Below are 25,972 nucleotides of genomic sequence, written 5' to 3' on the forward strand. Positions count from 1 at the left end.
CCTCCCACATCCCTTCCCTCCCATCCCTCTGGGTTGACCCAGAGCACTGGCTTTGGGTGCCCGGTTTCATGCATTGAATTTGCACTGGTCATTTATTTTGCAAAAGGTAAGTGCATGTTTCAATGCTATTCTCTCAAATCGTCCAAAAAAAAGTTATGTTTATATCATACTGTAGAATATTAAGTATGAAATAGCTTTATGCCTAAAAAATAATATTATCTATCTTAATTAAAGAATACTTTATTGCTAAGTGTACTAACAAACATCTAAGCCTTCAGTGCATCATAATCTTTTTGCTGGTAGAGGGTCTTCCTTCAGTGTTGATGGCTGCTGACTGATGAGAATTTTGGTTGCTGAAGGTTTGGGTGGCTATGGTAATTTCTAAAAATAAGAGAGCAATGAAGCTTTCTGCATCTATTAACTCTTCCTTTCATGAACTATTTTATAACAGTGCTGTTTGATGGCATTTTGCCCGCAGCAGAACTTCTTTCAAAATTAAAATCAGTCCTCTTAAACTATACCACTGCTTTACCCATTAAGATTATATAATAGTCTAAATACTTAGTTGTCATTTCAACAGTCTTGGCAGCATCATCACTAGTAGTAGTTTCCATCTCAAGAACCATTTTCTTTGCTTACCTAGAAGAAGTAACTCCTCATTTGTTCAAGTTTTATCATGAGATTGCAGCAAATTACATCTTCAGACTCCATGTATAATTTTAGTTTTCTTGTTATTTCCATAACATCTGCAGTTGCTTTCTCCATGGAAGTCTTGAATCCCTTAACCTCATTTATGAGGGTTGGAATCAACTTCTGCACTACTGTTCCTGTTCACTGCTTCCCATGAATCATGAGTGTTATTTTTTTCATTTTTATCTAAAGAGTTTTTTATTTATACATCAAATAACCAAGACTATTTGGAACCAGTCTGTTGTTCTATGTCCAGTTCTAACTGTTGCTTCCTGACCTGCATACAGGTTTCTCAAGAGGCAGTCAGGTGGTCTGGTATTCCCATCTTTTTCAGAATTTTCCACAGTTTATTGTGATCCACACAGTCGAAGGCTTTGGCGTAGTCAATAAACCAGTCCATCCTAAAGGAGATCAGTCCTGGGTATTCATTGGAAGGACTGATGATGAAGCTGAAACTCCAGTATTTTGGCCACCTCATGCAAAGAGTTGACTCATTGGAAAAGACCCTGATGCTGGGACGGATTGGGGGCAGGAGGAGACAGGGACAACAGAGGATGAGATGGCTGGATGGCATCACTGACTTGATGGGCATGGGTTTGAGTAAACTCCAGGAGTTGGTGATGGACAGGGAGGCCTGGCATGCTGAGATTCATGGGGTCGCAAAGAGTCGGACACAACTGAGCTACTGAACTGAACTGAACCAAGACTATTAGCTGCATATGACAATGTATTTTTATCTCACTAATACATGGCGATTTTATAAAATTCCAGTTTCATTATTTTGGTGGCATCTGAAATTATATTGAATTGTTTGTTTTCTTATTTTTCTACCCACATTTTACATCCACTACCATTCTTTCTTTTTTTTTTTTCCTTTTATTTTTATTAGTTGGAGGCTAATTACTTTACATCATTACAGTATTTTTTGTTATACATTGAAATGAATTAGCCATGGATTCTTAATTTATTTTTAATTGAAGGATAATTGCTTTACAATATTGTGTTGGTTTCTTCCATACATCAGTATAAATCAGCCATAAGTATACATATGTCTCCTCCTTCTTAAATCTCCCTCCCACCTCTCACCCCATCCCATCCCTCTAGGTTGTCACAGAGCATGAATGTTCTTAATGGCATCTACAATGGTGAATCCTTTCCAGAAGATTTTCAATTTACTCTGTCTAGATCCAACAGAGGAATCCCTATCTATGACAGCCATAGACTGACAAAATGTATTTGTTAAATATGAACATTTGAAAGTTGAAGTTACTCCTTGATCCATGGGCTGCAGAATGGATGTTGTGTTAGTAGGCATGAAAACATTAACCTCATTGTCCATCTCCTTCAGAGCTCTTGAATGACCAGGTGTATTGTCAATAAGCTGTACTATGTTGAAAGTAATCTCCTTTTTCTGAGCAGTAGGTGTCAACAATGGGCTTAAAATATTCAGTAAACCATATTGTAAAGAGATGTGCCTTTATTCAGGCATTGTGGTTCTATTTATAGAACACAGGCCGAGTAGATTTAGCTTAATTCTTAAGGACCTTAGGATTTTCAGAATGGTAAAACTCTGGGAGATGGTGAGGGACAGGGAAGCCTGGTATGCTGCAGTCCACAGGGTTGCAAGGAGTCAGACACAACTTGGTGACTGACCAACAACAACAAATGAGCATTGGTTTCAACTTAAAGTTAATAGTTATGTTACCTCCTAGCAAGAGAATCAGTTTGTCCTTTAAGTTTGAAGCTGGGCATTGACTTCTGCAGCTATGAAAGTCCTAGATGCCATGTTCTTCCAATAGAAGGCTGTTCTACACTGAAATAGTGTTGCTTAGTGTGTTGTTGTTGCTTAGTAGCTAAATTGTGTCCGACTCTTTGCAGTCCCATGGATTGTAGTCCACCAGGCTCCTCTGTCTGTGGGATTTCCCTGGCAAGAATGCTGAAGTGGGCTGTCATTCTCTTCTCCAGGGGATCCCCTCGACCCAGGGACTGAGCCCGCATCTCCAATTTGGCAGGCAGATTCTTTACCACTGTGCTACCTGGGAAGCTTGTTCTTGACTGTGACTCCATTAATTATCTTAGCTGGATCTTCTGAATAACTTGCTGCAGCTTCTACATTCACACTTGACGCTTCAATTTTCACTTTTATGTTATAGAAGCAGATTCTTTCCTTAAACCTCATGAGCCAATCTTTGCTAGCTTCAAACTTTTTTTCTGAGGCTTTCTCATCACTCGTAGCCTTTTTAGAATTGAAGAGAGTTAGGGCTTTATTCTGGATTAGGCTTTGACTTAAGGGAATGTTATGGCTCCTTTGATCTTCTGTCAAGACCACTAAAACTTTCATCAGCAAAAAAAGTCTGTTTTGCTTTCTTATTGTTTGTGTATTCACTGGAATAGAACTTTTAATTTCCTTCAAGGGCTTTTCCTGTGCATTCACAACTTGACTGTTTGGTGCAAGAGGCTGTTTTTGTTCTCTTTCAGCTTTCAATATGCCTTCCTGACTAAGCTTAATCATTTCTAGCTTTTGATTTAAAGTCAGAGATATGCAACTCTTTCTTTCACTTGACTACTTAGAGACCACTACAGGGTTATTAATAGGTGTAATTTTAATATTGTTATGGCTCAGGGAATAGTAAGGCCCAAGGAGAAGGAGGGAGGAGGGAGAATGGCAGATCAGTGAAGCATTCAGGACACACACAATATTTTCAATGAAGTCCACTCTCATATGAGCACAATTCATGGTGCCCCCAAAACAATTATAATAGTAACATCAAAGACAACTGATTATGGATCACCATGACACAAATAATAACAAAAAAGATTAAAAAAAAAACCAACTTTGTGAGGATTGTGAAATTCTGATGCAGAGACACAAACAAAATGAGGAAATGATGTTGGGAAAAATGGTGCTGATAGATGTGCTCAGCACAGGGTTGCCTCAAATCTGCAGCTTGTAAAAAAAAAAAAAAACACCACATCTGCAAAGAACAATAATGCAAAGTGAAACAAAGTGAGGTATGTCTATAACTAGTAGAATAATTAGGTTGAATATCAGTAAGGATATAGAAGACTTGAACAGCACTATCAACCAACCTTATTTGATTGACATTCACAAATCCCACCTAACAACAGCAGACCACACATTTTGTTTTCCAGATGCAATGACATATTTACCAAAACACACCATATTCTGCACCATAAAACAAATTTAAGCCAATTTCCAAGGATTGAAATCTTACAAAATGTATATTCTGACTCAGTTGTATCCTACTCTTTGTGGCCCCAAGTACTGTAACCTGCTAGATTCCTCTGTCCATGGAATTTTCCAGGCAAGAATAGTGGAGTGGTTGCCATTTCCTACTCCAGGGGATCTTCCAAACCCAGGGATCGAACCTGAGTCTCTTGCATCTCCAGCATTGGCAGGCAGATTCTTTACCACTAGCACCATCTGGGAAGCCCCGTACTCTGATTATAAATGAATTAAACCAAAACCAGTAACAGAAAGATATGCAGAAATTCCCAAATATTTGGAAACTAAATAACACAGAAAAGAATATCCAAGCACTGTGTGACAACTCCCAAAGGAATAACATAGATAAAATTGTAATATCAGAAAGAGAAGAAACAGAAAAAGGAACAGAAGAAACATTCAAAACTGATAATTTTTTCCCAAATTAATGTTGGACACCAAACCACAGACTTGGGAAGCTCAAAGAACTGTAAAGAGGATAAATGCCAAAACAACAGTAAGGCATATCTTTGAAGATGAAGAAAACATCCTGAATCCAAATAAGTATAAAAATAATTACACAATACAACCAAGTGCGATTTAGCCCAGGTTCAATATTCAAAAATCAGTCAATGTAGCCCACTGAATCAACAGACTATAAAAGAAAATCATAGGATCATATTAGCAGATGCTGAGAAAGCATTTATAAAATTCAAAATTCAATACCTAATTGTGATAAAAACTCTTGGTGTACTAGGAATACAGGAAACTTTCTCAACTTAATCAAACTATCTACAGAAAACCCGACAGCTAAACATCATGCTTGATGGTGACAAACTTGAAGCTTTCCCACTAAAATCAGGTACAAGTCTAGGATATGCCGCCTCATCACTCCTTTTCAACATAGTAATGGACGTCTTTGCTAATGCAATCAGGCAATCAAAGGAAATTACAAGTATACAGATGAAGAAAGGAAACAAACCCATCTTTGTTGAAAGGAGAAATTACAAAGGGACACAGAACAGCTCAGCTGGTGATGGTTATGTTCATTGTCTTGCTTGGGTTGATGGTTTCAGAGATGTATATATAAGTCAAAATTTATCAAATTATACACTTTAAATACCTACGAGTTATTGTACGCTAAGTATATCTCAATAAAGCTGTGAAAACAAGCACACGGATAGGTTAATTGATGACAGACTGAAAGACAATAAGGGCAAACCTTGATAAAAGTGGACACTGGAGTTGCCACCACGTGGCGCCTGCGTTTTCCCGACTGTCACCTTGTTCTCCTCTCTGAGATGGAAGAAATGTCCTCCCTTGTCCCCATTGGTGCTCTGGGTCCACCCCTTGGCTCCTTAGCTTTCCTACTGTCCCCATCATCAATCTTTAACCGTCCTTTGGTTATTCTCACCAGAACACAAATGTGCTCTCATTATCTTTCATTTTTAAAACAAAATACAAGCCTTCTTCAGCTAAATATATTCCTCTAGCTACTGCCCCATCTACACACATTCACATGCACGGGTACACAACACATACATGCATATAGACAGTCTTCCACATCTGATCACAACACTTCTCTTAATTCCCTCAAATTTTGTGAATTTGGGTATGATATCTCTCACATTTATTTTTTGAATTAATGAACTGTGATGAAACTTAATAGAATATGCAGTTGATGGGGCCTTACAGACCCAGCAGACCTACTTTGGAATCCCAGCTCTGCTTCAGCCTAATGATGTGACTTTGAGATGTTATTTGACTCCCTGAGAGCATTTACTACCTGCAAAATGCATATATGACCCATTTTTGATCTATTTCAAAATGTGATATAAGGATTGAATGAAGTCGTTTCTCTGCCTGCCAGTGCCTGACCAAGAACACATCAGACTCAGTTAATACACATGTGCTACATTTGTGCCCACCTGGGCTCCAAAGCTTTCTTCCTGCAGTTTCTCTCCTCCCTTTGTTTCAATGTGGGTGAGTCAACACAGCTCAGCACCTTGCAGTTCCCCTTATTTTCCTTAAATCCATCAATCCCTCCTCAAGGTCAGTAAGCACTGCTAGGCGGCGCTACTGCTCGCTACTGCGTGCCCTGGGTAAACACTTGCTGTGCACGTTGAGGCTGGTAACCCTGCTTACTCAGAGTTTCTATTTTCTCATTCTCCAGACCCATTAATATCTAGTATCTCCTAGAACATTGGTTTCTTTAGTGCAATTTAACCTTCACACATTTCTTTAAAAGCCACCCTCCCTGAAGTCAATGTAACAATAAACTAAAATATAAATAAAAATAAAAGCCCTATTCCTATATTATGTGTACTTCCCAGTAGGACTACTATGTAGGTATTCTCTTGTATTAATCTTATTTGTTTTGTGTTTATGTTTTCCCCTCAACCTACATAATCTTTCTGGGTAATAACATTTTTCTTTTGAGTTTATGTCAAGTAATTAATATAATATACAATTTATATTTGTTCCATTAATTTTACATGGCTTTTTTTTTTTTTTTTTTTTTTTGGCCCTGTCAGGATCTTAGGTCCCAGTTCAGTTGAGTTCAATTGCTCAGTTGGGTCTGACTCTTTGCGACCCCATGAACTGCAGCATGCCAGCCTTCCCTGTCCATCACTAACTCCCAGAGTTTACTCAAACTCATGTGCATTGAGTTGGTGATGCCATCCAACCAGGGTCTTTTCCAACGAGTCAGTTCTTTGCATCAGGTGGCAAAAGTATTGGATTTTCAGCTTCAGCATCAGTCCTTCCAATCAATATTCAGGACTGATTTCCTTAAGGATGGACTGGTTTGATATCTTTGCAGTCCAAAGGACTCTCAAGAGTCTTCTCCAACATCACAGTGCAAAAGCACCCATTCTTTGGCGCTCAGCTTTCTTTAAAGTCCAACTCTCACATCCATACATGACTACTGGAAAAACCATAGCTTTGACTAGATGGACATTTGTTGGCAAAGTAATGTCTCTGCTTTTTAATATGCCATTTAGACTGGTCATAGCTTTTCTGCCAAGGAGCAAGCATCTTTGAATTTCATTGCTACCATCTGCAGTCACCATCTGCAGTGATTTTGGAACCCCCCAAAATAAAGTCTCTTACTCTTTCCATTGTTTCCCCATCTATTTGCCATGAAGTGATGGGACCAGATGCCATGATCTTAGTTTTCTGAATGTTGAGTTTTAAGCCAACTTTTTCACTCTCCTCTTTCACTTTCATCAAGAGGCTCTTTCGTTCTTCTGCCACAGGGGTGGTGTCATCTGCATATCTGAGGCTATTGATATTTCTCCTGGCAATCTTGATTCTAGCTTGTGCTTCATCCAGCCCAGCATTTTGCATGATGTACTCTGCATATAAATTAAATAAGCAGGGTGACAATATACAGCCTTGACATACTCCTTTTCCTATTTGAAACCAGTCTGTTGTTCCATGTCCAGTTCTAACTGTTGCTTCTTGACCTGCGTACAGATTTCTCAGGAGGCAGGTCAGGTGGTCTGGTAGTCCCACTTCTTGAAGAATTTTCCACAGTTTGTTGTGACCCACACAGTCAAAGACTTTGGCATAGTCGATAAAGCAGAAGTAGAAGTAGAACTTCATTGAAGTAGGTCCCAGACCTGGGATCAAATCTGAGCCCCATGCATGGGAAGAACAGAATGGTAACCACTGAACCACCAGAAAAAATGTTTGTTCCATTAGTTTCAGTGGAATGTCTTAGTTACTCAGGTTACTCTCTATTTTCCCACTTCCACAGACCCCTTTACTTAAAAGTTTCTCCTCTTTGGAATTCCTTTCCCTTTTACTTCTAATCCAGACAGTAGAGACTCAACTTAGATCATACCTTCTCCATAAGACTTTCTCTTACTGTTTTGACTTAACTTTTTCTCTCCTTCCTCTGTCTTTCCATTGTGCTCTGCTGGATCAAAAGATTCATGTGTCAATTATTAACCTTTGGAACATGGGCAAGACATTTAGTCTCTCTGAGCCTTGGTTATCTGTGACTCTAAATTGAGGATAATAACACCTATCTCCTAGAGCCCTTGTGAGGATCAAATGCTGTGACGTTCATGGAATTTCTTTGTAAACTGAGCCAGAATAAACAAATGACAGGGATAATTACATCTATTAAGTCTCTTATCTTGGTCTGCCTTAAACTGTTAGTTAACTTATCAGCGGATCTGTCTCTTGAACTGGTTTGAGAATTCCTAGAAGAGTAACGAGTGTTTCACCTGTTTTCATAACTCCCATTGTACTGTCCACATAGGAGCACATTAGAATGTGCTGAATGCATGTCAGAGGCAGGCCCTTCTTCCTACAGAGCAGCAAATATCAGATATTTGTAATCCTAGAGATCAATAATAACCAAACAAACAGACACAGTTGCTTTTCTAAATGCACCAGAAGTTAACTTCTAAAGGGGAAAGAAGGAGTCATTTCCCCTGATAAATGTCTCATGTTCAAAGTCTGCTGCTGCTGCTAAGTTGCTTCAGTCATGTCCAACTCTGTTTGACAACATAGACGGCAGCCCACCAGCCTCCGCCGTCCCTGGGATTCTCCAGACAAGAAACTGGAGTGGGTTGCCATTTCCTTCTCCAATGCATGAAAGTGAAAAGTGAAAGTGAAGTCACTCAGTCGTGTCTGACTCTTAGCGACCCCATGGGCCGCAGCCTACCAGGCTCCTCTGTCCATGGGATTGTCCAGGCAAGAGTACTGGAGTGGGTTGCCATTGGCTTCTCTGCAAAGTCTGCAGAGCAAGTAACTAATACAATTTATCAAGTGAAATTATAGGAGTTCAGGAAACAGCAAGTCTTAATTAAACCAAAACAACAGTCCACACCAGATGCACACTCTATTTCCAAACTATGAGCTCGTATTTTATTATCACACAGGATTTTGGAGTCAGGACTTGCAACAGAGGAACGGAGCTGGGTGCCAAAGCAGGATGGCAGTCCAGCTCTTGTGGAGGAGTCTAAATTAGAATGTCAGATGTTTATATTCAAAGTCAAGGACATCTGCCAGCCAAGGAGGAGACGGTGCTGTTAATTGACCAACGGACTTTCTGGAGCCAAAGTTGGAGGAGTAATGCTGAGAGTTAGCTGTGTTAAAAATATTCCTCTTCTATCTCATTTCTTTAGGAGGTCATATCTGACCTTGGCATAGTTGAGAAACTTTTCCTCCTTGTGCCTATCATTCTGTGCTCATCCCTGCCTGGTATATAACATACTGTTTGGGAACAAGAATAGTTGCCTCTTCCTTGTTGGGCCAATCAGACTCAATAAAGTTTTGAAAGTAGAGCTGAAATTAGTCTAATGGTGTTAAGCTTGAAATCTCCATGATCCCTTCAAAAGGAAATGTTGACTAGACTTCTGGATGTGACTTTGGAGCCCTGAAAAGAGCCATAGGCTGAAAATACACACCATCGTCATTATGAATCATCATCATATGGATGGCTGGTCATGTGGGTAGTCTTTCAAGGTAAGGGATTATAGGGAGAATGAGAAGGGGAGGGAACAGAAAGAAAGAGGGAAGAGGAGAGGAGAAGGGAGGGGAAGGGAGAACTCAAGATTCAGATTTACTATTCACTTACTTGACAAGGAGTTCAGGCAAGGTCTTTGCTCATCCTGAATGACAATTTTACCTTCTATAAAAAATCCATTCATTCACTTCTCTTTCATTTAACTGACAAATAATTGTTAAATGTTTATTTTACAAGCCAGACTGTGCAAAATGTTGAGGATACAGCGGTAAACTTAACAAAGATTTTGTTTTAAAATATGGATACGATCCAAAGTGAGATGGAAACAGATGAATTCTGTGATGGATATAGCCAGGATGACTTTGATGCCCTGTTAGGAAACAGCCACTTCAGTTCTGGGGTGTCAGGAGAGGTTGCTGAAAGAATGACATCTAACAGGAGACCTGAGGAATAAATTAGCAGTTATCCAGGTAAAAGTTAGGAAGTGGAAGTAAATGAACTGGACAGAGGAGACAACTAGTATAAAGCCCACAGAGAAGAGAGGGCATGGTGAAACTGGAGGAACTGTAAGCTTTTTAGTACAGTTTAGAGAACGCGTGTACAGGGAGAAAAGATCAGGGTCAGACCAGGTCCAGGTTACAAAGCATCTTATGTGTTGGCTGTAGGAGGTGGGCCTTCATCTCAAAATAAATGAAAAGCTATGGAGCAGTTTTAGCCTTGGGAATTCTTTTAATAGAATTATGATTTAGCCATAGAATTCTTGTTTTAGTGTGGAAACTGGATTGGGACAGGAAGGTCAGTGAGGAAGCTGTTGAAATAATCTAGATAAAGGATGAAGAAGCCCTGAATCAAGACAGCTGTTGTAAAGATGAGAAGGAAAAAAATAAATTTCTTTGGACTCTTTTGACAATGAGAAGTTAATAGCAGCAGTTAGCATTCCTGGGGTGGGCAGAAGTCAAGACAACCTGGATTTCAGTAGTGAGATGGCATTCTGCTCAGCTTAGCAATGAAGAGCTAAGTAAGCCAGTCCCCACAATGACTTCTGATCTTTCTAAAGTTTTAGATTATGTGTGTGTTTGTGTGTGTATGTCCCTTATGGAACCATCAACCAGAGCACCCTCAGTTTTTAACCATGAAGACCACAAACTTAACTGCATCAGAACCTTGCTTCTGATGTGGAAAGAGAGGCAAACTGTCCATTCTAACACTGGCCTCTCCCTCTGTGCTTTGAATCCTTCCACTCTATCCTTTTTGGAACAACTTCCCCATCTGTCTGTTGCATGTTCAAACCCTCCCTCTCAATCAAGTCCTTCCCATTAGCATTTGAAATTGCTCAAGTCTTTCCCATTAGGGAGAAAATTACTTGACCCTCATTTTTCTTGTACCCTCTCTTTCTCCCCTCTTATATGTCAAATATCTTGAAAGAACAATCAAAATTCACTGTCCCCCCATTTTCCCCCCACCTCAATCCTCAGCACACTTAAGTCTGATGTCTTATTAGTGTACCTTTTGTTTATGCTTACAAACTGTTTTTTAATTGAAAAAATAGAAGAAATAATAAAGAAAAATATAACAAGTACCCATGTAATCAACAATTGCTACTAAGTCACTTCAGTCGTATCTGACTCTGTGTGACCCCACAGATGGCAGCCCACCAGGCTCCCCCATCCCTGGGATTCTCCAGGCAAGAACACTGGAGTGGGTTGCCATTTCCTTCTCCAATGCATGAAAGTGAAAAGTGAAAGTGAAGTCGCTAAGTCATGTCTGACTCTGTGAGACCCCACGGACTGTAGCCTACCAGGCTCCTCCGTCTGTGGGATTTTCCGCAAGAGTACTGGAGTGGGTTGCCATGTCCTTCTCCAAATCAACAACTAAAATTTTCCAAACGCTAACAACTTTCACATTTACTTCAGAACTATTTTTTTTTAAGAAAAGAAACTGTGGTTAACACAACTGTTCCATTTGCTTCCTTTTCTCTACAGGTCAGACATTATCAGGAATTTAATTTTTGTTTAAAAATGATTTGTCTTCTCACCATTGGATCTCCAGGACCTAGCACAGTACCTGTCACATAGCAGGTGATCAACAAATATTCTTGAATAAATGAACTGATAATTTTGAAAATGAATAAATAGTTTATATCTACGTGCTTTCAGGAAATAAGGAAGGTTGTTATTTTCCTGAAAATAAGGGGGAAGATAAGTTACCAAGGGGAAATACTTCATTATAAAAAAGAGCAGGACCATGGACTAGTCTTTGGGTCTTCAGGAAGCAGAGTGCTGGGATGCAGGCATTTTGCTGGCACCGTTACAAAGTCCAAACATTTGGTTAGAAAATGCAAGCTTTCTGGTTTATACTTCAGTGGCAGGTAGTACACGGCTTTGTAAGGTAACTCATTTCATCTCTATGTTCCTTGCTTGGAGAAAACATCATTTTTCACTTTGATATCTCTTTTCAGGTATTTTCTCTGAGTATTTCCATAGCAACCAATAGGCCTGACACATGCTTAGCTGAAACAGACAGAGGATTTTCTCCTTTCAAATAAGGGTGACATGACAAATAAGGAGGGATGAAGGGAAGAAAGGAAGAAGGGAAAGAGGGAGAGAATGCGAGATGTACAAAGTATTTTCTCAATGAAGAAGAAAAAGGAAAAGATAGGTGAAGTTGGATTAGTCACAGAGCTGCCCAAATCATATTCTTCTATACATACTGCTTATACACACACACACACACACACACACACACACACACACACACATCCCATGGGCAGAGGAGGCTGGTGGGCTACAGTCATAGGGCTGCAAAGAGTTGGACATGACTTAGCAACTAAATAAAAACAACATGCAATTTTGTGGGCAGAGAAGTTTATGAGAAAAGAACAGACTAGGAATTAGGAAATTCATGTTCTAGTAGCAAACCATCAACTAAGCATCTATTTGACCTTGTATGTGTCAGTTCCCCGTGAGCCTCATTTGTAAAATGAGAAGAAAGCACTGGATAATTCCATTGATTGTATCACTTAGGAGGCTTTAGGTTGTAAATGACCCCCACCCACTGCCCACCACCTGCTGCCCAAATTCAAATTGGCTTAAAACAAAAGGAAATATATTGGATAGTAAAGTGGAAAATTCCGAAGTGGGGGTGGCTTCAGATAAGGTTTGATTTAGTGTCTCAACAGTGTCACCAGGGATCTGGTTTTTGATAGCAATTTCATCCTGAGACTGATCCCAAGATGGTGGCCAGAAATCTCAGGACTACATGGTTCTTCATGTATCAGGAAAGAGAAGAATGGGTTTGCCCTGAATTCCCAACAGCCATTCTACAAGTCGTCCTGACTGGAACAGCTCCTTATCCATTGTAGTGGCCCGGGGGGTGAAATGTATTCATTGACTTAATTTGAGTCATCCTTGCTCTGAATCAGGCACAGAGACAGGATTTAATTTTCTTTGAAATACATGGATCTTTACATGGAAATCAGGAATTGCTGGGAAAGGGGTAGGGGAACTCTGAGGAGACAACAAATAGATATGTTCTGTAGGATCTCCCCAGACCTGACATATTCTGTTTGCATTTTCTGCCCCAGTGGAGAAGCAAGTTGACTTTGAGCATGAAAGGAGATATTATCTGTAGGTCCTCATGCTTGGAATTTCCTACTGCCTTTGAATTTTGCCCCAATCATAACCCTGACAGGAAACCACCCAATAATGTCTTAGTTCAAGGTTTTTGGTTCTCTGATAGTGTTATGGTCTTTACAGATCGGGATCTGGGGACAGGAATTGATGAAGAGAAAGTGACAAAAAGAAGGAAGCAGGGGACCCAAGACTCTAGTGAAAAAGGGTGCTTTATTCATGGCAGCGTGTGCTTATATATTGTTAAACAAGGAAGATTTAGGCAAAAAATAAAGTTGAGCAAAAACACTGAAACCAGATGCATAACAACAGTAACTAAGGGAATAACAGTCATCATAGGGCCATAACAACAGTAACTAGGGAAATAACTGGAAGGTCACGCTGACTGCCCCCGCCAAAAGGTCCCAGATAAGTACCAGGGACAGACATCCACCAATCAGCAGCCCGTTGCCAGGCAGACTGATGGACACGTCATCACAGGGCTAGAAGACAATCCATGTCTTGGAAATAGGAGCACGACTAAGTAGTTTTACAGAAAAGTAAAAGGTTACTGAAAGGAATCCACATATGCATTCCATCTCATGACCTCAGTCCTGAGAACTGCGTGCAGCTCTGCTCATTCCTGTTTTCCAGGAACTGATAAGGAAAAGAGGGGCCTTGAGAAACAGAAAACAACATATCAGTCTAGTCAGTTCAGTTCAGTCCCTCAGTCATGTCCGACTCTTTGTGACCTCATGAATCGCAGCACACCAGGCCTCCCTGTCCATCACCAACTCCTGGAGTTTACTCAAACTCAAGTTCATCGAGTCGGTGATGCCATCCAGCTATCTCATCCTCTGTCACCCCCTTCTCCTCCTGCCTCCAATCCCTCCCAGCATCAGGCTCTTTTCCAATGAGTCAACTCTTTGCATGAGGTAGCCAAAGTATTGGAGTTTCAGCTTCAGCATCAGTCCTTCCAATGAACACCCAGGACTGATCTCCTTTAGGATGGACTGGTTGGATCTCCTTGCAGTCCAAGGGACTCTCAACAGTCTTCTCCAACACCACAGTTCAAAAGCATCAATTTTTCGGTGCTCAGCTTTCTTCACAGTCCAACTCTCACATCCATACATGGCCACTGGAAAAACCATAGCCTTGACTAGATGGACCTTTGTTGGCAAAGTAATGGTTCTGCTTTTTAATATGCTATCTATGTTGGTCATAACTTTCCTTCCAAGGAGTAAGCATCTTTTAATTTCATGGCTGCAGTCACCATCTGCAGTGATTTTGGAGCCCAAAAAAATAAAGTCTGACACTGTTTCCACTATTTCCACATCTATTTCCACTATTTCCCACGAAGTGATGGGACTGGATGCCATGATCTTAGTTTTCTGAATGCTGAGCTTTAAGCCAACTTTTTCACTCTCCTCTTTCACTTTCAGCAAGAGGCTTTTTAGTTCCTCTTCACTTTCTGCCATAAGGGTGGTGTCATCTGCATATCTGAGGTTAATGATATTTCTCCCAGCAATCTTGATTCCAGCTTGTGCTTCTTACAGCCCAGCATTTCTCATGATGTACTCTGCATATAAGTTAAATAAGCAGGGTGACAATATACAGCCTTGATGTACTCCTTTTCCTCTTTGGAACCAGTGTGTTGTTCCATGTCCAGTTCTAACTGTTGCTTCCTGACCTGCATATAGGTTTCTCAAGAGGCAGGTCAGGTGGTTTGGTATTCCCATCTCTTTCAGAATTTTCCACAGTTTATTGTGATCCATACAGTCAAAGGCTTTGGCATAGTCAATAAAGCAGAAATAGATGTTTTTCTGAAACTCTCTTGCTTTTTCGATGATCCAGCGGATGTTGGCAATTTGATCTCTGGTTCCTCTGCCTTTTCTAAAACCAGCTTGAACATCTAGAAGTTCACGGTTCACGTATTGCTGAAGCCTGGCTTGGAGAATGTTGAGCATTACTTTACTAGTGTGTGAGATGAGTGCAATTGTGCAGTAGTTCGAGCATTCTTTGGGATTGCAATGCCTAAAGAGGGTCAAATCCAGTTTATATCACCTAAAAGTTTTTGAAAATCATTCAAAGTTGATAACTTATCAAGACGAATTTGTATTAGTTGGGGAGTAATATGTTGTCTGTTAACAATAGATCCTAAGTAATGGTAAGGTGTAGAGGTTGCATTTTTTCAGGGGCAATAATTAATCCAGAGTCTTTTAAGCATTGTTGAGCTATGTCAAACATATGTTGAGTTTCTAAAACAGATGGAGCTGAAAACAATATATCATCCATATGGTGAATAACAAGAAAGTCAGGAAATTGTTTTCTCACAGGTTCAAAGGCCTTGGCTACATAATATTGACACATGGTGGGAGAATTCATCATTTCTTGAGCCAATACAGTCCATTGATACCATTTATGAGGCCCGATATGATTAGGAAAAGGAAGAGAGAAAGCAAATCTTTCTCAGTCTAGAGGGTGTAAAGGCATAGTAAAAAGCAATCTTGTAAATCTATTGTAATAATATGCCAGTTTTGAGGAATAGCGGTAGGTGATGTAATTCCTGGTTGTAATGTACCGATAGGTTTCATAGATGTATTAACTTTTTGAAGGTCTATTAAGAGACGTCATTTGTCAGATTTTTTTCTTACAAAAATGGGAGAATTCCAAGGAGAATAAGATTTCTCAATATGTTTTATTTTTAATTGTGTAACAATAAGTTCTTTAGCAGCCGCTAATTTCTCTTTTGTAAGGGGCCACTGCTCTGTCCAAATAGGCTCATCATTTTTGCAAGTTATTTTAATAACTGCATTGTTTGTTAAGTGAGCAGTGGCCCCTAGGAAAAATGTGGAATACATATTTGAGCTTGCCATTGCATAAGTAAATCTCTTTCTATTAAATTAAGGAGTGCATCTATCACACAAGATCATAATGTTGCAGGCTGGTCTTCTGGTCCCTCACATGGATATATTTGGACACTTTGATAAACTTCTTGTACTTTGGTTTGAGAAATTCCTGCAATTTGACAAGAAATTCTCTGTATAGGCCAAGATTTGGGCCATAAATGTTTGGAGATAATAGTAATATCAGATCCAGTATCAAGAAGACCAGAAAATTTTTTGCCATTAATTTTGATATTTATATTTTGTCAGGTATATTCATATATTATCGATGTCCATAAGGATTTTTGATCTGTACTGCCGAATGCACCTGTCCATACATCTTTAGAGGAGTTAATAGAAATGTAAGGTAAAAGAAGTAATTGAGAAATTTTGTCACCCTTTATGAATTGCCATAGTATCTGAGATGACATCATAATTTCTCCCTTATAATCGGAATCAATTACTCCAGGGTGAACAGTAATTTCTTTAGAAGTCAAACTAGATCAGCCAAGTAAAAGACCAAAGGTTTGTGGGGGTAGGGGTCCAAAAAGTCCGGTAGGTATTCTAGAAGGGACTGCTTGAGGAAAAAGGAGAAAATCATTTAGGGCTGGTATATCGACGGCAGCACTGACAGATGTTGAGGGTTTGAGGGAAAAGATGGAGTTTGCCCCTGGTTTTTGTTGATGGGGACCTGGGGAGTCCCCAGTTTGGAGTTTCCCGAAATGGGCTTCCCTTCAATATTATACTTAGATCAACATTCCCTGGCCCAATGTATCCCCTTATGGAAACGAGGGCAAATTCCTGGAGGCTTTTTTACCAGTTTTAATTTTTTCTGTGTGCCTTTTAGGACAATCCTTCTTTAAATGGTCTTATCTCCACATGTAAAACATCCTTCATTTCCTTTTTTAAAGGCAGCAGCCATTGTTTCAGCTAACATTTGCATTTTTTGAGTTTCTGATCATAAATTGTGATAAGCCTTCAAATAATCAATAACAGTCCCGGTCTCAGGAATTGGAGCGATAGCTCTTTGACAATCCCGATTTGCATTCTCATAAGCAAGCAGTTTTTCTAGCTACCTTTTGGCTTCTTCTCCGGTAACACTACGGGAAATAGCAACTTCCAATTTAGCTAAAAAATCAGCATAGGCTTCATTAGGTCCTTGAAATATTTTTGTGTAGCTGCCTTTTGGTTCCCCCTGAGGAGTAATTCGATCCCAGGCTTCAAGGGCAACTTCTTTCAATTGCTCATGCAACAAAGGAGGGCATTGTATTTGAGCTTCCCCTGCATCAAATTGCCCTGTATCGGTTAACATTTCAAAAGTAATTTGGTTTTGAGGAGCGCCAGCTTGAGCATTAGAATTGGCACAATCTCTGGCTACATCCTGAAACCACAGTGCCCACTGAAGATATTCTTCTGCTTTAAGAAGAGCATTTATCAAAAGTCGCCAATCATAAAGAACAAAATTTCCAATAGAAGATGCCATAGCATTTAAAAGTTCCTTAGCAAAAGGCGAATGAGGGCCGTACATAGTTACAGCTTTTTTCATTTGTTGCATGTGAGAAAAATCAATGCCTTTGTATTGAGGGATTATTTGCCTTTGAGCGTTAGGATTTCTTAAAACAGGAAAAGCAGAAAAGTCATCGGCCTCAGAGACTTGAGATTGTAAAGCCAGTTTACTCAGAAAAACTTCGCTGTGAAGGAGAATGAGTAGATGGTGTTTTCTCATAAATACGAGTGCGTGCTAAAGGTTTATCATTGTCATCAAGGAAAGTATTATCAGCTTTAGTGTCAAAAAGAGCCTCAGAAGAGTCTTCGTCAGAGTCATCTTGTCCGTGAGTTGAAGGGACTTTTGGTTTGGCGCCCATCGCAAGAGGAGGAGGAGCACTTGGGGCAGCTGGGCAGGGCTGGTGGGAAAATTCTGAAATATTTTATGCTGTTCTACTTGGGCCTTTTGTAAAGTTTCATCATCTAATTCACGTTCATGTAACAAGTGTTCTGCCTGTTGTTGAATATCGGGGGGGCTAGAATTTCCTTGAAATAGCAAAATCACAGTTTTAAAGAGGGCCCATAAGGGCCAGAAATCTATTGGAATATCTTCCCCCTGTCTAGCAGCTTGTTCAACATTCTCTTTAACCCTGGTTCCAAATTTCTAAATCAAAACTGCCTTCATCGGGGAACCAGCGATTATGTTCAACCACCGTTTGAAGACAAGCCTCTATTTGCTGACGCAAAACCAAAAGTCTTTGAACTTCAAATAAATGATGAAGCAAAGTAGAAAAGTGGTGGGGCTTTCCAGCCGTTTGTCCCATACCCCCGCACTGACTGACCTCCATAGGTCCATAGTCACTCCATCTGCTTGCTAAGGGTGTACACCAGGTCCCCTGTTTGGGCGCCACTTATTATGGTCTTTACAGACCTGGACCTGGGGACAGGAGTTGACGAAGAGAAAGTGATGAAAAGAAGGACGCCGGGGACCCAAGTCTCGAGTGAAACAAGGGTGCTTTAATCATGGCGGGGTGTGCTTATATATTGTTATGCAAGGAAGCTTTAGGCAAAAAATAAGGTTGAGCAAAAACACTGAAACCAGACACATAACAACAGTAACTAGGGGAATAACAACCGTCACAGGGCCAGAAGACAAACCATGTCTTGGAAATAGGGACGTGACGAAGTAGTTTTACAGAAAAGTAAAAGGTTACCGAAAGGAATCCACCTATGCGTTCCATCTCATGACCTCAGTCCCTAGAACTGCAGACAGCTCTGCTCGTTCTTGTTTTCCAGGAACTGATAAGGAAGAGAAGACCCTTGAGAAACAAACAACATATAGGATTCCTTAAAATTAAATGTTCCCTGACATGATAGTCAATAAAAATGAAACATATAGAGGAGGGAAAACACACACACACACACACACACACACACACACATTCCATACTTAGGATATTTCTATTCTGCTGCCTAGTACTTCTCCTTTTTCTGTTTTGATATTTTTAAATTTTAAGATAACATTTGCTATATAATACAAAACAAATAAATGTTTTTGTTGTTCAGTCAATCAGTTGTGTCCAACTCTTTGCAACCCCATGGACTGCAGCATGCCAGGCTTCCCTGTCCTTCACCATCTCCTGAAGCTTGCTCCAGTGAGTCAGTGATGCCATCCAACCATCTTGTCCACCGATACTTGTCCCAGTATCAGGGTCTTTTCCAAAGAGTCGGCTCTTCACATCAGGTGGCCAAAGTAATTGGAACTTCAGTTTCAGCATCAGTCCTTTCAAGAGTATTCAGGGTTGATTTCCTTTAGGATTATCTGGTTTGATTTCCTTGCAGTCCAAGGGACTCTCAAGAGTCTTCTCCAACACCGTAGTTCGAAAGCATCAATTCTTTGGCATTTGTTGTATAACACAAAATAAAAAAATGTTAACATATTTATTTTGTTCCATATTTCAACCTTTATAATCCTAGTCTACCTAGTTTCAGAGCTCATGAATTTGCTGCCATACTTCTGTTCCCTGAGTCATGTCTTACTGGGATTGTGGGAAAGCTGCCAATCTGTTGGTAAATAAGTCAGTATGAAAGTGGTTGGATATTGTAACCTATTCAAAGCTCGTGAGACTCTCTCACTTCTGTCATTTTTCTCTTACAATTTCTTATTAGAATTTTAAAGTTTAATTTTAATGTTAGGTGGTTCTTTGAACCAATGCTTAGGTTATAATTCTAGGCAGATATGTTCAGCTAGAGTATAAGGGTTTTGCTAAAGTGTGTCTCAAAACTAAAATTGAGGCAAAGGGGCTCTATGGAAGAGAGGACTTCTGAAGCAGATATTTAAAGGTGACCCAGAATGTGTTAGTAGGAGAAAGGGAAGTAAGACATTCTGGGCAGAGGAAGCTGCGTGTGTAAAGTCTTAGAGGGAAAAAAGAAAATGGTGAGTTTATCAACACTGGAGAAGCCGGGCTGGAGAGATAGTTGCTGAAACAGAGCTCAAATGTTGAAGATTCTTTTATGCCATGCTAAGACCTTGCATTTTATTCTGTCAACTCTGAAAAACTACTAAATGGTTTGATCAGGCAAAAGGCATGACTAGACATAAGTTTTAGTAAGCTAATTCTCGTGGGGGTAAAAGGAGAATTGGGGCTGAATTTTCCTTTGTTAATGGACACTTTCCCTATCTGAAACTCCACTAATACCATTTATTTAATTAATTTTAGAATTCAGAACTATTAAAATGTTTGAGGGGAAATTTTCATTAGAATATGTCTTATTGCTTTTCTGTGTTTCAGTTTACCATCCAAAAGAAATTAAGTAAATTAGTTAGCCAAGGTTTTCTCTGGCAGAAAAAGGCTACCTTCGTCTTAGAAGGTTATGCTTCCTTAACTCTCCAAAGTCTTCCTCATGTATCAGAGACCTATGTCCTTCCTCAGTATGAAAGTGAAGCAACTCTGCAGTCCCTTGTTGGAAAATGTCCTAATAGATTGGAGACAACCTTCTGCTATGGATCTGTTGGTAATGATGATGACAACCTTCTGCTATGGGAGCTATTAGCAATTGCTTTTGGAAAATGACTGCAGTTTTGCAATGTTGCCCTTGAATTCCTTCAAATTCTTGGATGAATTCCATCTAGATTTAGTGAGTTACATTTAGTTTGACAATTTGTTCTAGAAAAATTCTGTTTATTCCTAGTCTTTTTTTAAGAGCCAAATGGTACATAGATTATCTTTTTTTTCTGCTTGCAATTAGTATCATTTGGTGGATGGAATGGGCTTCCTTGGTAGTTCATCTGGTAAAGAATCTGCCTGCAATGCAGGAGACCCTGGTTAGATTCCTGGGTCAGAAGGTCCACTGGAGAAAGGATAGGCAACCCACTCCAGTATTCCTGGGCTTTCCTGGTGGCTCAGCTGGCAAAGAATCTGCCTGTAATGTGGGACACCTGGGTTCAATCCCTGGGTTGGGAAGATCCCCTGGAGAAGGGAAAGACTACTCACTCCAGTTTTCTGGCCTGGAGAATTACATGGACTGTGTAGTCCATGGGGTCACAAAGAGTTGGAACTGTGTGCCAAAGAACACAGAAACATAAATATAGTATTTGAACCTTGACTCTCCTGCAGTAAGTTCCTGGATTATCTGCTGGCTGATCCATTGCATGGAAATGGTAAGGATCATCAAACAGTCATCAGATGAGCCCAAAGGCATCAGACTGAAAAGTGGATAGCTCATCTGATTTGGACCACTTAAATGACTCCTGCTGCTAAGTCACTTCAGTCATGTCCCCATAGACGACAGCCTACGAGGCTCCTCCGTCCATGGGATTTTCTAGGTAAGAGTACTGGAGTGGGTTGCCGTTGCCTTCTCCACTTAAATGACTAAACTGAATCTAATACTCCAATATGACTTCTCAGTTAAAAGATTAAAGGATGTCTAAACTTACTTACTTGAAGACTTTTATTTATCATACATGATATGTAGCTAATTTAGTGCTATACTTCAAGTTTATAAAAGGACATGGGGGTCATATATGTATGCAAATTTATTTCATTCATTTATCCATTCATTATTCATTTATTTTATTTACTCAGTCATAAGTTTTCTCTGTTATATGCCATACACAGTCTGCGGCATGGAGACTATAACTTTATTTTTTTTTTCCCATTTATTTTTATTAGTTGGAGGCTAATTACTTTATATCATTACAGTAGTTTTTGTCATACATTGAAATGAATTAGCCATGGATTTACATGTTTTCCCCATCCCGGTCCTCCCTCCCACCTCCCTCTCCACCCCATCCCTCTGGGTCTTCCCAGTGCACCAGGCCCGAGCACTTGTCTCATGCACCCAACCTGGGCTGGTGATCTGTTTCACCCTATATAATATACATGTTTCAGAATTTATTACAGTGCCTGGCACATGATGAAATTTCAGTAAAAGCTTGCTGACTGACTGAATGAACACCAACCATAGGAGCCACTGAAAGTCCTTATGAGGTGAATGATTTTCTAGATTACACCTACATTCTGCAAAGATTCTGCCTGGAGCAGTCTTGAATTGTTGCAGCAAGAAATAGAAATGAAGTTTTTCCTCTCCTGAGAACATGGGTAAAAAGAGAACAGAGAACCAACTAGTGAAGAAACATAAATGGAAATGAAAGAGTTAATCACTTCTAGCTTTAAGTATTACAGACCTGTAGTGTCTGTAGCTAGCTTTGCCCTTCACAAATCTAACCTAACCTATCACCCCCCAGTTCCGCCTGAGTTGCATCCTCCACCTATTGCCACTTAACTCTATGCAGATGACATCCTGTACCTGGTACCTACCTTCCCTGTGCTCACTTGTAATAGTCCACCCCTTGTAGCTCCTTTCATTTCAGAAAGAAGGTTGCAGGCCTATAAACCAGAGACAAACAGCCCCAGTTACCTGCCTGCTTGACCTAATTACTGGGCTACTGGATGCCAGCTCTGACTATATTGAAGTAATGCAAGAAGAAGAATGCAAGACTCACTCATGCTCATGCTCAGTCACCCAGTTGTGTCTGACTCAGCGACCCCATGGGCTGTAGCCCTCCAGGCTCCTCTGTCCATGGGATTTCCCAGGCAAGAATACTGGAGTGGGTTGCCATTTCCTCTTCCAGGGGATCTTCCTGACCCAGGGATTGAACCTATGTCTCCTGTATCTCCTGCATTGGCAGGTGAATTCTTTACCACTGAGACACCTGAGAAGCCCAAGACTCTCACTGCTTTGTTCTTTATTACATACCCCAGGCTGCAAGTCCCCATCTATATGATCCCCTAAGGCTTCCCATGGTGGGGGCAAAATTCTTCAGGTACTAGCCTGCTGTGTTCTCCCCTCATCTGGCAGAGGAGTAACATCATCTTTCTATTTCCTCCAAACTCCGTCTCTGTATTTCTATTCAGTATTGGTGGACAGGGAGCCAAGATTTTGGCAGTAACAGAATGATGAACTGGAAAAGCATCAGACCAGAGGCAAGAAGGCTAGCTGGGAGGCTACAGCAGTAGTATTCCATTTGCCAAAAACTTCATTTGGGTTTTTCCAAACTATGTTAGAAAATTTGAACAAACTTTTTGACCAACCCAATATGATGGAGAATTACAAGAGTCTGAAATAAGGGGAGTGGCTGGAGAAAACAGAGTTGAGAGAAGAAAACAGATTTATTGAGGAAAAAACATGTAAATATTTGTGTCTATTAGGTTGGCATTTAATTGGATGAGGAAGCAAATAGAATTGAGATGTCTAGGATGACTATCATAGGTTGGGTTTTCCAGGAAAGAGGCTCTGAGTCATGATTAGTGTGCAGGAAGTATAAGAGACCACTCTTGGCATTAACACCTGTGGAAGAGAAGGGAAGGGAAGGAGAGCGGTGCAGAGGTAAGAAAGGGGAAGAGGAAGCAGGATTTGACAGAGATAAGGTGGGCTCTGATGCTGTCTCAATGAAAGCCTCAGTCAGCCACATGGAGAGCTCTGAATTGGCCTTTCAGAGTGGACCTGAGTTTGGGGAAAGGTTGGGATTTATACCTCCGCATCAAATGTTCATTGAATGAAGACTGCTGTGACCGTCAGCAAGGCAACTCTCTTTAGCTCAGGCAACTTTGAAGAGGTCTGATAACTCAGGGTTCTCTGCCAACAGCATTTTCAGCAGCTGGGGAAATACATCTTTCAGTCCTGAAGGAGGATCTGGGTGGCACCTCATAGCACCACTGCAATGAACCCTCATTTTAAGCAATAAAAAGCATGCAAGGGTAAATCTCAAGGGTAGGAATATTTATTCAGTTTTGAAGAATAGAGTTTAAGGTCTGTGGATCACTCACAAAGAATTGCTCCAAAAGGTCTGAGTCAGAGATAAATTTGAGAGTCATTAATGTGGAGATAATAAAATTGAGCAAGAATAAAGAGAAACAGGATGAAGTAGTACTCGCATAAGTCACGGGAAGATAGAATTTCTGGCAAGAAGAAGCAAGTGTCTAAAGATAAGAACCTCAACTCATATGTTGAATTTAGCAAAGCTTGCTGATATACACCAAAATTCTTCCATGGCATGGAGGAAGGGAGTAGAAACATGACCATAGTGTCTTAAGGACCCAGGTGTAGCAAGGGGCACTACTCTGTGAAGACAGGGAACATCGTTCTCTCAAGACGCTTGTCTATGGAGGGGAGTTGAATCATAGGATAGTAGCAGGAGATGGACAAGGAAGTTTTCATTTTTGGTTTGTTTTAGGAATGGGAAGGCATAAAATGTGTTTATGCCAGAAGGAAACAGGCATTGAGAAGCTGAGGACGCAGAAGGATGGGGTCGTGGAGAGTGCACCAGGAGATTGGAAAGAATGAGACCCAACACAGCGGGAAGTAGTCTGGGATTTTAGGTTTGAAAAACCCTAACCACTAGGATGACAGGAAATAAAGGAAAGTGATGGGCACATTCATGGAATTATGAACAGTTTGCCTCAATTTTTTCACATAAGGGAACAGGTAGAGAGATTATAGGAGGCGTGGGGTGAATGTTATGAGGAAAGATCAAAACTTTTGAAAGTTGCTGAAAGGAATTCCTTCTATCATTTATTCAATTGACAAAACTTTATTAAGTGTATCTGTGTCAGGCAGAGTGCTAGGAGCTAGGAGTTCCAGAAGTTAATTAGTCCAGCTTGTTTCTACCACCCGGGGCCACTTTTGTGGGTGTTGAACAGTTGCAGTCACACAAGACCCTGTGCTTGGAAGGGCTCCCATGATTAGATTAATGGTCTATTGTCACTGTTTGAAGATTCTTAGTAATTTTTGAATATGTGGCCCTGTATTTTCATTTTCACTGGGTCCTGGAAAGTAGATAGCTGGTCTTTCTGCTATCACAAACATTATCGTCTGGTGGGGAGACAAATGTTAAAAATGAAAAAGGTGAAAGAAAAAGATCACATTCAAGGGATTTAAAAAAAATGTCATAAGATGAATTGAGTGTTACAACTGAAAAAATACAAAGACTTTTGGTATAAACAGCAAGAAACTCTATCCTGGTATAGGACTGGGAAAGCCAACACTGGGTGGAGATGTGAAGACCTAGTAAGTGTTAGTCAGGGAAAGAGGAGGGAAGGGTGTTCCCTGCTGATGGAAGAGCAAGCAGGAACGTGTAGAGGATGGAGAGTTTTCCTCTCAAGTTCAAAGGAAAAACAAAGAGATGAGATGGAAATACGGGCAACACTAGGTCATGTATACCATTGTCAATCATTTAAAAAATCTTTGGTGACTATAAAGTTCAATATTACTTTATAAAAGCTAATAGACTTTAGGAAAGTATTTGAGAAGGGAGGTTGTATGACTGTGCATATGTACTCAGTCATGTCCAACTCTTTGCAACCCGATGGACTTTCACCTGCCAGGCTCCTCTGTCCATGGGGTTTCCCAGCAAGAATTTGAGAAGAAAGGGGTGGTACAATGATATCTGTGCTTTAGAAGGAGCATACTGAGCTGGTATCAAGTGGACAAAAGAGCAGTAGGACTGCAGACCTTGAAATCAGTTAGCTGTCATATTAATCCACATGACAAGAGAGGTTGACTTGCAGTAGGGGGTTGACAGTGGGAATAGTGACAAGTGCCCGGACTTCAGATGGTGTTATCTCTGTCTCAGGAGGATCTACATTTACTTCTTTCAGCAGTTAATTAAGAGGCAGGTCACTTTAATGCAATCCTGAGTTGAGGTGATTTGAAGCTAGGTTTCAAATTTTGTGAGGTCACATCTGGTCTAACTCTTCTGGAGTCCAGGTAAAATTCTGGAATATGTTTGTTGGGGCCCTTCCTTCCAGGCTGGCTCTGAACTCTAACTGCCTCTGAGTTCCTCAGCTGTTGCTTTAGAATTTGCACGTGCTATCAAGGAAAAGGAAGCTTTCAATATTGGACTCAATTTTCAGGGCTCCTATTCTCCAGGATCTTAGCCCCTCAAGTCCTCACTAGTTTTATAGTTCTCTAAAGCCTTCAAGCTGATTTTTAGGATTATATTCATCCAGAATTTTTAGAAATGCATGATAGGAAGATTCCCCTGACAATCTAGTGTCCCACAGCCAGAACTAGAAGTTTCACAGCTGACTTTCTA

The 25,972-nt window shown here is 40.4% G+C and overlaps 1 pseudogene; it reads right to left on the reverse strand.

The window, feature by feature from the left end:
* Positions 1–255: 255 nt before the first annotated feature.
* Positions 256–3,427, reverse strand: LOC139037350 (tigger transposable element-derived protein 1-like; annotated as a pseudogene).
* Positions 3,428–25,972: the final 22,545 nt, after the last annotated feature.

Source organism: Odocoileus virginianus, chromosome 11, assembly GCF_023699985.2.
Source record: "Odocoileus virginianus isolate 20LAN1187 ecotype Illinois chromosome 11, Ovbor_1.2, whole genome shotgun sequence".
NCBI lineage: Eukaryota > Metazoa > Chordata > Mammalia > Artiodactyla > Cervidae > Odocoileus > Odocoileus virginianus.